Source organism: Rhinopithecus roxellana, chromosome 7, assembly GCF_007565055.1.
Source record: "Rhinopithecus roxellana isolate Shanxi Qingling chromosome 7, ASM756505v1, whole genome shotgun sequence".
Lineage (NCBI taxonomy): Eukaryota > Metazoa > Chordata > Mammalia > Primates > Cercopithecidae > Rhinopithecus > Rhinopithecus roxellana.
The window spans coordinates 117,663,521-117,670,182 of record NC_044555.1 but is presented as its reverse complement, the minus strand read 5'-3'; positions in this window follow the sequence as shown (position 1 = coordinate 117,670,182).

The window sequence follows — 6,662 nt, the reverse complement described above, 5'->3', positions numbered from 1 at the left end:
AAAAGTAAGTACAAAGGCACCACCACGGCAGGAGCAGTTTAAGAACAGCAAGAAGTCCACAATGGTTGAGGCGGTAAGCAAGGTGGAGTTGTTTGGTAAAAGATGGCGTCAGATAAGTCAAGAAGAGCCTTGTAAACCATGATGTCTCTTTTGCCCTTTCAAGAGCAAGAGTGGAAGCCAGTTGGAAGGTTTTGAGCAGAGAAGTGGCATCGTGATATGCCTCCTGCCTTAGTTGTTTTAAATGTCAGTGATATCGAAGTCACCTAGGGTATCACTGAAACACTTATTCTTAGATTCAACCTCAGACCTATGAAAAAAGATTACCTGAGGTGGGGTTTGATAATCTGCACTATTTAATAAGGTATGTCAGGTGACTTTGATGTTGATGGGTGAGGAACATACTTTAGGAAACACTACATTTGATAATCTGTCTGGCCACTGTGTAGAAAATAGTAGGAAAAAGACAAAAGCAGGGAGAGAGGTTGGAAGGCTATTGCACTATGCTGTGCGAGAAGTGGTGGTGGCCGAAATTGAGGAGGTTGTAGATGTTCCTCATCTTGACATTATACTTGTTTTTTTTCTGAACTCATCTCTGCATCTCTAAAATGCACAATATAAGACACTTGCATACTTTAAAGATTAGAAATGTGCATAAAATATGAGAATATATAAGTTGAGAATTTAATCAGATTTAGTAAAATATGTCATCTACAGGTTGAGTCTTGCCTCCCTCCAGTATGACTTTGGCATCTGATTTAGGTAGCATATACCCTCATACGCCATCCTTAAACACAGGTAATGACTGTTCTGTCCACTCTTCTACCCACACGCAGAGAAGGCATCACCTTGAAAGATAAGACCATTTCAAACAAGAAATATATATTTTTTTCCTTATGTGCATATGTATGCAACTTCTAATTCGATTTCAGGCTACAAAGGTATTCAACATAATGACTGAATAGGCAAGAAAGATTTTCATCCTCACCTCGACACATATTGCACTTACTACTAATTCATAACACTTGACTATAGTATAGCGGTTTTCAATCTATAAATTGCTTTTGCCTACTTTGTACTATACTCACAGTGGCTTCTCTAGGTATTAAAAATCTCACCTTCAGGCAAGTGACTGGACTTCAGTGAAGTTAGGTGATTTGTATCAGATCAAGTGTCTCAGATGTGGTGGAGCCATAAACAGAATTTCAAAGTTTCTGATCTCATTAGACCATGCTGCAGTGTGTGTGTGTGTGTGTGTGTGCGTGCATGTGTGTGTGTGTGTATGTGCGTGCATGTGTGTGTGTGCATGCATATGCAAAAGTATGTGTGCATATTTTGTTCTGTAGTTGAGCAGCAGATAAATGTTTTCTTTTTTAGTTTTTTTTTTTCACTCTCACAAATACCTACAAACATTTAGAACGGATTACTCTTTATCTTTAAAATAATTGTATCTATTAGTTAAAAAAAATGACAAACTGGACAAAGAAATAATACAGTAATTATCTGTGTACCCTTCACCTAGCTGAACAAATAAATATTACCATATAATTAAAGCCTTTTCTATGCCCTCCCCTATCCCATATTCTTCTTTGCCCTTACAGATTATGCTGCATTTTTAGGGCACACAGATTTTTACATTAGCATTTTTCTCAAATATTAACAGTGTATTTTGTATCTCAGAAAAAAATACATGTATTTATGTATGCGTGTATGTGCACATATACATACATGTGAATATAAATGTATGTATGCTTATTTGATGTTTCATAAATTGATTTACCACATGCTAAATACAAATCAATAGTAACAAATTGAATTTCTATAGCAATTTACATTTATAAAGTTCTTTGAAATATGTTATCACATTTCACATTTATTAATTGACACTTATGCCTTTGTCCTCTGAACCTGCAAGTTTCTGAAAGTCGAATAGATATTCATGTGTGAGCCTAATTAGTGCAAGTTAACTACTTTATTTTTTCTTTTTTTCTTTCTTTTTTTTTTTTTTTTTTTTTTTTCCTTTTTTGAGATGGAGTTTCACTCTTTTTTGAGACAGAGTTTCGCTCTTGTTGCCCAGGCTGGAGTGCAATGGCGCGATCTTGGCTCACCGCAACCTCCGCCTCCCGGGATCAAGTGAGTCTCCTGCCTCAGCCTCCTGAATAGCTGGGATTATAGTCATATGCCACCAGGCCTGGCTAATTTTTTGTATTTTTAGTAGAGACAGGGTTTTTCCATGTTGGTCAGGCTGCTCTCGAACTCCCGACCTCAGGTGATCCACCCACCTCGGCCTCCAAAGTGTTGGGATTACAGGGGTGAGCCACTGTTCCCGGCCGCAAGTTAACTACTTTATATATTCCCATATTCTAACCTCTGTACATCTACCAGCAAATAATGCTTCAGTATTTTTATTTCCGTATAGGCATTATTCTGAAGCAATAGGGTATTTTTCTGTTTGGAGTTGTAATCAAATGAACCATCTATATGGATAAATACATTTTAGTTTACTATACATTATTACAAAAGCTGGCATGTATTTGACTAAGAGCAGCATCTCCAGTTTTGTGCAACCTTGAAATTCTTTATTGAGAGTTCTTATTAATCAGATTTTCTTCTATGGTTCTTTTCCTATTTCTGGTTACACAGAGCTGGATGAAGTATTTCCCTCTGTTTCATTCCTTTAGTTTTTCAGAGCCACATTTTGCTCTGGAAAGGGAAAGAAAAGTCCAATGATTTTCTTCATCAGACTTAGAATGGGTACAAGACTGTTTTATGCTATATTTCAGGCCATTATTCGCATCTTCCAAAGTAATTTTTCATCTTTAACATGTTTTTGCCCCCCTTAGGAGTAACACAACTGCTGGCGGAATTTAGAAGGAACTGAGGAATAGCTGAATTAGAAGACAACTAAAGTTTACCCTTGACCAGCTGATATATGTTAAGCAATGTAAGAAAATGAGTGGAATAGAGTTGTGGCCTCAGGCTAGTACAGGGAGGAAAGTGAGCTAACCTTGTTTTATAAGCAAAATTCTGTGGACCTAAATAAATACTTCACTCTTTGAGAATGTGGGGGATAACGACAAATCCTGGATGAAAGCATCTGGGTAATATGTTTTCGTTGCCTGGATGTGTTATGTTACTGAATGCAACTTATTATTTTTACAAGAAATTATTCATTAACCTCAAGGAGATGGATTTGTTAGTTAAGGAATATGAAACTGGTGAACGGAATAATTCAGCAATGACTCGTGTACACATCACCACCTGGCCGAATAAATAAAAAAATATTACTATACAGCTAAACCCTTAATTTCTGCCTTTGGAAATCTGAAGCTCTTTCATTTGAACTAAATTAACTCTCTCAAGCACTTGGGGCTATTTGATTGTTTGTGCCACAGTTTGCCTGCTACTTGGAAAGATGGTGTTTGATGTTCTGTGGTTACCAAAATTACAAATTAACTAGAGGCTCGGTGAGTGGAGGGTAAGGAGCTGTGTTTCAAATCCAGGTTGATATAGATTATGTACTTCCAAACTTGTACTTCATGAACTTGTACAGCAAATTACCTGTCAAATTTCAAATTGAGTTTTCTACCTCATGTTAAATATTGAACTGATAGCTAGCTGACATATCAACTTATAGATCTCATTATGAGATCCCCCAAAGGGGTAAAAGGTAAGTTTACCACACAATACCAAAAAGCATATTAAGAGAAATTATAAATGAAATCAGATGTCACTTCCTGATAACAAAGACGCAGTTTTTTTCTCATGATAGTGTCTTCGAACCTAGAGTGATTTTGGCATCATAGCACAACAGAGTAATTGACAATATAGATGTATAATCATTCTGCATGAAATTGGGCTTGCTTAGACTGACAAAAAAGAGACTGGTGTAAATTGTAACTTAGCTGACTACTTACAATCAAAAGCAAAAATAAACATGTAATTCCTGAAAATGAGGGATGGTTTATGAAAGAACATTTTCTGGTTTAGAAAGAAGGCTTCATAAAATTCAAGAGGGTTTTGTTTTTAAAACATTACTTACTAATTACATTTAAACATAAAAATAACTTTCTTAAAGTTTTCTCTCAATCTGCTCCATGCTCTTGCATATACAATATTTAATTAGATGATTCATTAGATTTATGAATGTTTTCAACTAATGTTGAATATAACTTATTAAATTTTAATTGTAAACGACAGTATAATAACCTCTTTTGGAGTCACCCTGCTTAGGCTGGCTGTGACTACAGACATTTATATATTTTGCCTGTGCAACTAGAAGTGCATTCACACATTGAACAACTGAACAGCTTTTCTCCTCTGTATTCTCTATCTGCTGTCAGCCCAGGTGTAACTTATCGACTTATCTTTCGTTTGGCATGTTGCCCAGTAATTCACACATAGGAAGATATTCAGCAAATGCTAAGTGATAAAAATATTCCTGTCTGAGCAGCCAGTGTAGTAAAATGGAATAATTGTAGAATTTTTAAAAAGTCAAGTCTCCCATTTAAGGTTAATATTGTTATATGTGTATTTGATCCTGTCATTATGATGCTAGCTGGTGATTTTGCCCATCAGTTGATGCAGTTTCTACATAGTGTCGATGGTCTTTATAATTTGGTATGTTTTTGCAGTAGCTGGTACCAGTTTTTCCTTTCCATATTTAGTGCTTCCTTCAGGAGCTCCTGTAAGGTAGGCCTGGTGGTGACAAAATCTCTCAGCATTTGCTTGTCTGTAAAGGATTTTATTTCTCCTTTGCTTTTGAAGCTTAGTTTGGCTGGATATGAAATTCTGGGTTGAAAATTCTTTAAGAATGTTGAATATTGGCCCCCACTCTCTTCTGGCTTGTAGGGTTTCTGCAGAGAGATCTGCTGTTAGTCTCATGGGCTTCCCTTTGTGGGTAACCCGACCTTTCTCTCTGGCTGCCCTTAATATTTCTTCCTTCATTTCAACCTTGGTGACTCTGGCAATTATGTGTCTTGGGGTTGCTCTTCTCGAGGAGTATCTTTGTGGCGTTCTCTGTATTTCCTGAATTTGAATGTTGGCCTGTCTTGCTAGGTTGGGGAAGTTCTCATGTATAATATCCTTAAGAGTGTTTTCCAACTTCGTTCCATTCTCCCTGTCACTTTCAGGTACACCAAAATGCACCAATTAAAAGACACAGACTGGCAAATTGAATAAAGAATCAAGATCCATCAGTATGCTATATTCAGGGGACCAATCTCATGTGCAAAGGCACACATAGGCTCAAAATAAGGGGATGGAGGAATATTTACCAAGCAAATAAAAAGGAAAAAAAAGCAGGGGTTGCAATCCTAGTCTCTGATAAAATACTTTAAACCAACAAAGATAAAAAAAAAGACAAAGAAGGGCATTACATAATGGTAAAGGGATCAATGCAACAAGAAGAGCTAAATATCCTAAATATATGTGCAACCCATACAGTAGCACCCAGATTCATAAAACAAGTTCTTAGGGATCCAGAAAGAGACTTAGACTCCCACACAATAATAGTGGGAGACTTTAACACCCCACTGTCAATATTAGACAAATCAAAAAGACAGAAAATTAACAAGGATATTCAGGACTTGAACTCAGCTCTGAGTGGACCTAATAGACATCTACAGAACTCTCCAACCCAAATCAACAGAGTATACATTTTCTCAGCACCACATCACACTTATTCTAAAATTGACCACATAATTAGAAGTAAAACACTCCTCAGCATATGCGAAAGAATGGAAATCATAGCAGTTTCTCAGAACACAGTGCAATCAAATTACAACTCAGGATTAAGAAACTCACTCAAAACTGCACCACTACATGGATACTGACCAACCTGCTCCTGAATGACTACTGGGTAAATAACGAAATTAAGGCAGAAATAAAGAAGTTCTTTGAAACCAATGAGAACAAAGATACAACATACCAGAATCTCTGCGACACAGCTAAAGCAGTGTTTACAGGGAAATTTATAGCACTAAATGCCCACAGGAGAAAGTGGGAAAGATCTAAAATCGACACCCTAACATCACAATTAACAGAACTAGAGAAACAAGAGCAAACAAATTCAAAAGCTAGCAAAAGTCAAGAAATAACTAAGAAGTCAAGAAATAACTAAGATAATTAAGAACTGAAGGCGATAGAGACACGAAAAACCCTTCAAAAAGTTAATGAATCCAGAAGCTGGTTGGTTTTTTGTTTTGTTTTGTTTTGTTTTTGAGACAGAGTTTCGCTCTTGTTGCCCAGGCTGGAGTACAATGGTGCAATCTCGGCCACTGCAACCTCCACCTCCTGGGTTCAAGCAATTCTCCTGCCTCAGTCTCCTGAGTAGCTAGGATTACAGGTGTGCACCACTACACCTGGCTAATTTTGTATTTTTAGTACAGACGGGGTTACTCCATGTTGGTCAGGCTGGTCTCGAACTCTCGACTTCAGGTGATCTGCCTGCCTCGTCCAACCAAAGTGCTGGGATTGCAGGCATGAGCCACCACGCCTGGCCCAGGAGCTGGTTCTTTGAAAAGATTAACAAAATAGACCACTAGCCAGGCAAATAAAGAAGAAAAGAGAGAAGAATCAAGTAGACACAATAAAAATTGATAAAGGGAATATCACCACTGATCTCACAGAAATACAAACTACCATCAGAGAATAAACCAGGAAGA